Source organism: Triticum aestivum, chromosome 7A, assembly GCF_018294505.1.
Source record: "Triticum aestivum cultivar Chinese Spring chromosome 7A, IWGSC CS RefSeq v2.1, whole genome shotgun sequence".
In the NCBI taxonomy this organism is placed as follows: domain Eukaryota; kingdom Viridiplantae; phylum Streptophyta; class Magnoliopsida; order Poales; family Poaceae; genus Triticum; species Triticum aestivum.
Window position 1 is genome coordinate 636,804,646 of NC_057812.1, and position 8,733 is coordinate 636,813,378.

The window sequence follows — 8,733 nt, forward strand, 5'->3', positions numbered from 1 at the left end:
CCTGCTCGCCGGCGCTCTCGCTCGGGCGACGCCGCGCCCGAGGTCGCCCCTGTCGGGCGCCCGCCCCGTTACGCCCAGCGCCCGCTAGCCCCCCTGGGCCTATGACAAACGGGGCCCGCCCCTTGAGAACGAAATAAAAAAAGAAAAAATTAATTAATTAATTAATTGATCAATTAATGAATTAATTAATGAGTTAATTAAGTTAATTAATCCTATTTAATTAATCTAATTAACCTGTTAGTTTAATTAAACAGTAATTAGGTTAACCTAAACCCTAATCAACCTAACAGTGTATGACAGGTGGGTCCCACTGGACCCACACGTCAGGTTGATGTCATGCTGATGTCAGCGTGCACTGTTCTCGATAATGTTGAATTAAATTAATTAAATAAATCCTAAAAATGATTTAAATCTTTTAAAATTAATATAAAATAAACCGTAGCTGGGATGGTAAAACTTTGTACATGAAAGTTGCTCAGAACGACGAGACGAACCCGGATACGCAACCCGTTTGTCCGCCACGCATCCCTAGCATAGTGAACAAGCAACTTTCCCCCTCCGGTTCATCTGTCCGAAAACGCGAAACACTGGGGATATTTTCCCGGATGTTTCCCCCCTTCACCGGTACCACCTCATACCGCGTTAGGGCACCCCTAGCACCGCTACTTGTCATGTCATGCATCGCTATGCATCTGTTTCCTTAATATTTATTGTTTCTTCCCCCTCTTCTCTCCGATAGACTACGAGACCGACGCCGATGCTACCCAGTACGACTACGGTGTTGACGACCCCTCTCTCTTGCCAGAGCAACCAGGCAAGCCCCTCCTGATCACCAGATATCGCCTACTCTTCTTTATACTGCTTGCATTAGAGTAGTGTAGCATGTTATTGCTTTCCGTTAATCCTATTCTGATGCATAGCCTGTCATTGTTGCTACAGCTATTGATACCTTACCTGCAATCCTAAATGCTAGGTATAGGATGCTAGTTTATCATCAGTGCCCTACATTCTTGTCAGTCTGCCATGCTATACTATCGGGTCGTGATCACTCGGGAGGTGATCACGGGTATATACTTATACATAATATATGATACTTGTGGTGACTAAAGACGGGTCGGCTCGAAGAGTACCTGCAAGTGATTCATGGATTGGGTCCGAAAGGATGTTTGTCCCGACGGCCCTCTGAGTGGATCTTTGTGGTGGAGCGACAGGGTAGGTTGAGACCACCTAGGAGAGAGGTGGGCCTGGCCCTGGTCAGCGTCCGTAGTTATTTCAAAATAACACGCTTAACAAGATCTTGGTATTTGATCTGAGTCTGGCAACTGGCCTATACGCACTAACCAACTACGCGGGAACAGTTATGGGCACTCGAGGTCGTGGTATCAGCCGAAGCCTTCGTGACGTCGGCGACTGAGCGGCGCGCGCCGGATTGGACCGTAAGCCTGCGCTTGTATTAAGGGGGCTAGGTCTGCTTCCGGCCGCATACGCAACATGCAGGTGTGCAATGGGTGATGGGCCCAGACCCCTGCGCCATAGGATTTAGACCGGCATGCTGACCTCTCTATTATGCCTAGGTAGGGCTGCAACGTGTTGATCTTCCGAGGCCGGGCATGACCCAGGAAAGTGTGTCCGGACAAAGGGGATCGAGCGTGTTGGGAAATATGGTGCACCCTTGCAGGGAAGTTAAACTATTCGAATAGCCGTGATCTTCGGTAACAAGACGACTTGGAGTTGTACCTTGACCTTATGACAACTAGAATCGGTTACTTAATAAAACACACCCTTCCAAGTGCCAGATACAACCCGGTGGTCGCTCTCTAACAAGGCGACGAGGAGAGGATCACCGGGCAGGATTATGCTACACGATGCTAATTGGTGGACTTACCTTCTGCTCTCTTCTACATGCTGCAAGATGGAGGTGGCCAGAAGCGTAGTCTTCGATAGGACTAGCTATTCCCCTCTTACTTCGGCATTCTGCAGTTCAGTCCACATATGATACCCTTATTCCATTTGATACCAATGCATACATATGTAGTGTAGCTCCTTGCTTGCAAGTACTTTGGATGAGTACTCATGGTTGCTTTGCTCCCTCTTTTCCCCCTTTCTGTACCCGATTGCTGCGACCAGACGATGGAGTCCAGGAGCCAGACGCCACCGTCGATGACGACTCCTACTACACTAGAGGTGCCTACTACTACGTGCAGCCCGCTGACGACGACCAGGAGTAGTTTAGGAGGATCCCCGGCAGGACGCATGCGCCTCTTTCGATCTATATCCCAGTTTGTGCTAGCCTTCTTAAGGCAAACTTGTTTAACTTATGTTTGTACTCAGATATTGTTGCTTCCATTGACTCGTCTATGATCGAGCTCTTGTATTCGAGCCCTCGAGGCTCCTGGCTTGTAATATGATGCTTGTATGACTTGTTTTATTTGTAGAGTTGTGTTGTGATATCTTCCCGTGAGTCCCTGATCTTGATCGTACATGTTTGCGTGTATGATTAGTGTACGATTGAATCAAGGGCGTCACAAGTTGGTATCAGAGCCGACTGCCTATAGAATCCCCCTTCCACACTCCTTGGCCGAAACTGAGTCTAGTGATTAAGAAACAAACTTTTACTAGCATGGTTGTGCGGCTTATGGGCCCACGTCTCCATTGGGTGGTATTAGGATCTTTTATTCCTTGTCTATACTTTGGGAATCTGATCTCTCTTCTATTCGGGTTAAAAGTTTTTGCTAACTCTAACTCTAGGTTCTCGTAATTACTTCCTTCCTGAGAGCCCCTTATTACAGATGATCGCCTGCTGCACCAGAAGATTCAGAAGATACTCTCTGAGGCTATCGCGAGAACTTGTGCTCATTGTGTTTGAAACTCCCTTCCACCGTCAACCCCTATAGATAACTACATGCACTTGCCATTCTTACCATAGTCCCCGGTTGCTCTTGTTATTACAAGATACCCCGAAATACTGGTTGTTGTTCCGAGAATCCTTGTGCCTACTGCCTTGCAGTTCCTTGTCACCTGAATACACCTAAAAATTAATCCTCACATGCACCGAGGATTTGTTTCTCCCCAGTTGTTCATGTGTTTCACCAAAGTCTTCAAAATACTATTTGATCTTCCAAAAATCCCCAGCAGCTTATTGCTCTTGAAATTCTTGCTTGCTTGCATTATGGTTAAGCCCATAATTTTAGTAATCTTATTGGCATCCTTTGCCACTATCATTTTGAGCCCATTGATACAATATGTTGCGAATGCACGCAATCCTCAATCAGATCCTAGAATTCATCCTTCTGGCTCAGACATCATTTTAAACATGAGCTGGATCTCGACCAATTAAATTTTGCCATCGATTGTACCCCTAAGGCTATTCAACTTATCCATACCTAATCAGAGCATTGCTTCTGATCCCTCGTCTTGGAATTGATAATTCCTTTGCATTTGAACTTTGAGTTAGTCAGTTGTTTCTATAAACTGATCTCCTTGCATTCCTTCTTCCTCTGGTTGAGTACCGATGCTCACATCAGATCCCTTGTGGACCACCAGATCCTTTGTTGGATTTTATCTGACATTGTCCTTCATATTCTATAAGCTTGTGAGCCTTTCCTCGGATAAATAATGCCTTTGGTAAATTGTATCCTCTGCTTTCTCCAGCATGCTCTACTATCGAGCTTGTGTTATTTATTCCTGAAATTGTGGTATATGCTCCTAAGATGCATCAATGGGTTGAACATATGCCTTCCCCAAACCGTATGAACCTGAAAGTTTTCGCGAGTCATACTCTTCTGTTGTTTCGCCAGATAAAATTTCTACACTAAGCCTCATCAAAAGCGAGAAGTAAAATGAAAGGTTATGCATTGAAGAAGTGGGAGTCAACCTTGATCCTTTGCGTTCATGCCCATGGACCCGATGTGGAACTTATCATCGAAGCTTCTTGTAAATGATAATAATCCCCTTGTTATGAGTTCGTCCTGTATCTATGTTTGGTCCTTTGCAATCATGGTTCCGACCATATTTTCTCTTTAATACCATTTCCCGGAAAAGTTGAAGTACTTGTCTTGTGAAGATCATTGCACCTGTCCAACCTTTACTTTGATCTACCGTCGAGTATTACACTATGATATCTTGATAATGTCGTGGAACTGCATAACTTCTTATGGGTTCTTCATTAACTGTTATTTCTCATCGATTCCAATTTTTCTGTGTTCTGGGTTGTCGTCAACCGAGAACACCGATATGTGAACCGATTCCGCATTCCGGTTCGATAACCCTAATTAATTTTCGTTGCTTATGAGTTTAATAATCCTTCAAGTCATTCCTATCCTAATCGGCTATACCATTATTGGGCTAATTTTTAACTGTGCTAACTGGTCCTGCTTCACGGAGCACAAATTTCGACAGTGAGCTAATCTTACGTTGATCTTCCTTGTCATATCATTTCTCCTTGAATAGCAAGCTTGATTTTGATTTTGTGTCATACCAATGGTTCCAATAACCTTTCGCTTCATCATTCCTTTGACTTGATGTCATCGCCGATTGATTACATCTTCCTCAAATATCTCGACAATTGTGTCATGATCATCATCAACATTCTGAAATCTTCCAGGATATCAATCAAATTCGTGATGAGGAATACCATCCTTGCCCTTGATGAATTGTGTTATCATCGGCCACTTTATTGCCATCCCTCCAACATAAACTTGTTCGTGTTTTGTGTTATACCTTGAGTTCCTTGTTATCAAGCATTTGATCTTCTTTACCTTGGAGTACTACCATCTTTTATGTCAGGAATGTCGTGAGAATTACGCCACCTCTTAAAAATTCTTGGTATTGTGATACTTCTCATCAGCACCATTCTTTCTTGGTCCCAATGTTGATTTTCACCGGAATACCAACAAGTGCACGGTGCTGCTTGTATTCTGTACTCCTAGCAACTCTATTGCATTGGAGTTAATGGTCGACAGATCATTCTTATACTATACTGGATAATGAATCACCATTCTAACCTTGATCGTGCTACCTAAGACCATATTTCGGGTGCACCTTTCAACCAATGTTTAATTGTGCATGTTTTCCTCGAGCATACCTCATTACATCATTTGTTCTGACAAATGTTATCTCCTTGTTTGCATAATTGTGGAAATCCACCTTTTTGGAAATCTCGAGGATTGCCGTTGACTGCATCAGCTACCCCCTCATCCTCTCCTTATTTTAAATGATGAACTCTTGTGTCGGAACTCGCTCCCATAGTTCAATTCCCAAGAATCTTACATTGTCATCTCATCAATTTGTGTTGCACCTTTTCTTCTCAGGTATCCTAAGTCTGAGGTATCCTGACACCAATCAGATCTGAATCTCGGTCAGATATGATGGTTGGAACATATCCCCAAGAGTTATAACATTGGTCTTTAACCCAATAAGGTGATGTCATCCTAGCACACCTGGTCGGAGGACCTATTGTTGTCAGTTTCCTATTTAGCAAGGTTAAACATTCTCCCATGAGGAAATCATAAGACTTATTCTATATGTTGTTCCTGATGAATTCTTTGTGTAACCAAGTTCGATCCTTGCTTGAAGACCATGTCAATGCTATCTCGAAGCATGCCTGTGGTACTCCGATTTTCAATAAGAACATTTGAACCACAATGCTAAACTTTTCTTTATCAATTATCCAAACATCGTTGTATGGGTAATGTCATGAAATTTCTCTCCCCTTACCTAGAGAGTTTTCTACATTATATCCTATCATGGATATCATGCTTTGCTTGTCCTTGGGAAGAATATACCCTTGAAATATGTGTTTAAACACATTTTCCTTTCCATTGTTCCGTTTAATTTGATAATCACATTTTCCTTTCCATTGTTTTGTTTAACCTTTCTTATGGTCTATATGATCTAAGTAGTACTATTCTTCTGCTTACGTAAACTCCTCGGTGTACAATTTTGTCAATAAGACCCTGTTACTATTGTTGATGACATTCCGGTAACCACTGATGGACGAGAACCTTGCCTATTGGTCCGCCTCGTTTCAACGAGCAGGAAAATGGTTCTCTTCGTCCCTCGCCCTTGGTACCAACGTTGTTGCCAACATAACCGACAGTCTCTTCTCTGACATGCCTGGCTATCATGATGCCTTGCTATCATGACCGTGCAAGATATTAGTGCCCTCCTACTTTAACCACATGGTGGGACCATAACCCACAGTTCCACTGGATCGAAACCTGACTCTCCTGTACATCCCTGTTTCGAAGTTATCCCTTGCGCTTCGTTTCGTATGTAATTTGCGAGCCACCTTCCTAGTGATCAATTCTGGTATCGGACACAATACTTATTCCCATTGCTCTGAACCCCTTTCACACTCTGTTTCAGGCAATGAACGATTGCCTATCCGCTTGAAACTTCTTATTGCACCGTCTTACTTTGCTCTCGATGTGTTTCATTTGTTCAACTCGAGAGATACTCATATGTTCATTCTTGGGATACCCCTGGATGATTCTCCCTTATAACATCCTATCATTGTAGGGCTGCCCCTTACCTATTCGTAAGTACGATGGAGTTCCCCGATGAAAGGACGACAACTTCATCATGATGCATTGGAATAAAGAATTGAAGACATCAACGAAAGAGATTAACTTCTTCGAGAAGATCCTGTTAAGGCATATCTCTCTCGATGTAGTTTTGATGATTGATGACAACATATTTGCGGTCTAACCATGTGCTTTGAGCATTTCAGAGATGCATCCTTTGGCTCGAGACGATTTCTTTCCTCTCAGAGTGTTTTTCAAGACGATGTAGCTCTTTCGTTTCTTGTTGGTGGACTAGTTTCGTAGGAGTCACCATACTATCAAGAGGGGGTCCTCTTTGGTAAGGCTAGGGTGGAATGATCAAGTACACTTCCGCTTCTCACCCTCTGGGCCTTTCTGCGTCGTTGGAGGTTGGTTTCCCTGCTGTTTGGGCAGTCCTTGGCCCTAGCGGTAGTACCGCTTGAGGGTCCTCAGCGGCAGTACCGCTGCGGTGCCGGGCCACTACCGCCTCGACTCGAGGGGGGCGCTTCTCGTGTCGGGTTGAGCGGCACTTGCAGCGGTAGTAGGTGCGGTAGTACCGCTCGAGAGCGGTAGTACCGCCCTACCACCGCGGCAGTACCGCGCTGGGCCGGTCCCTCCTCTATCTTCTAGTCCTCCCAGGCTGGGCGGTAGTACCGCTGCCCCCTGCGGTAGTACCGCCCTCTGCGGGGCTGTTTTGGGGGTAACGGTTGGATGGGGTCCTTCTGTATAAAAGGGGGTCCCCTTCTTCCTCGTTCACCTACCTCTTCCCCCATAAGCTCCATTTTTGCCCGATCTCTCTCCCGAGCCAATCATACTTGTTGATTTGCTCGGGAGTGGTTGAGAAGGCCCCGATCTACACTTCCACCAAGAGAAATTTGATTCCACCACCAATCCCTAGCGGATCTTGTTACTCTTGGGTGTTTGAGCACCCTAGACGGTTGTGGTCACCACGGAGCCATAGTCCATTGTGGTGAAGCTTCGTGGTGTTGTTGGGAGCCTCCGATTGAGTTGTGGAGTTTGCCCCAACCTTCTTTTTAAAGGTCCGGTCGCCGCCTCCAAGGGCACCAATAGTGGAATCACGGCTTCTCGCATTGTGTGAGGGCGTGAGGAGAATACGGTGGCCCTAGTGGCTTCTTGGGGAGCATTTGCCTCCACACCGCTCTAACGGAGACGTACTTCCCTTCAAAAGGAAGGAACTTCGGTAACACATCCTCGTCTTCACCGGGTCCACTCTTGGTTATCTCTTACCTTTACTAGTGCAAGCTCATTAGTGTTACTTCTCTTGCTTGCTTGTATGTTCGTTGTTGTTGCATCATATAGGTTGCTCACCTAGTTGCACATCTAGACAACCTACTTTGTTGCAAAGTTAAATTTGGTAAAGATAAGCTAAAAATTGTTAGTTGCCTATTCACCCCCCTCTAGTCAACCTTACCGATCCTTTCAGATCCGTTAGAATATCGTAACCAGAACGTTCCCCCTTACTCCCCTCTTAAATCTCAGGACGAGATTTCTTGTAGTGTAGGAGATTGTGACGCCCGGATAATTAGGCTACAGTGAACCTCTGCTAATGATGCCACGTCACATCGATTACTGTTGCTAATCTGGTGTTAGTTCGAAAACGGTTCGGATTCAAATTCAAAATCAAGCAAACAATAAAAGTTTTCAAATATTAAAACTAAAATGTTCAGAGTGAGCCAAATAATCCATATTAAATATTGGTGAAGAAACCACACTTTTGTAAAGTATTTAAATGCACTATAGTAAGTAAAACAGCAGCAACACAATTATTTAAATGCTTTTAAATACTAAACAAAAGTTTCTAGTTTATATAATCACCAAACTTTTTGAAGTAGGTGGCCTATGTTATTATGCTAATTTAGGAGTAGGGGTTATATTTTTGCAAAGCTGTTTTGCTAACTAAAATAAATTAAACAGAAAAGAAAATAAGAAAAAGATAAAAATAGAAAACAAAACAAAAATGTAAAACAAACAAAAAAAGACAGATAAAACAGAACCCCCCCTCCCCGCTGGGCCACGGCCCAGATGGCCTCGGGGCCAATCAGGCCGGCCCAGCCGGCGCCCCACGCCCTCCTCCATATCCCCCCACTCGGGGAAAACCCTAGCCCGATCCCCATTTCCCCCCTCGCACTCCTCCCTCTTCCTCCTCTGCCCGATCTGGATCGAGGCAACC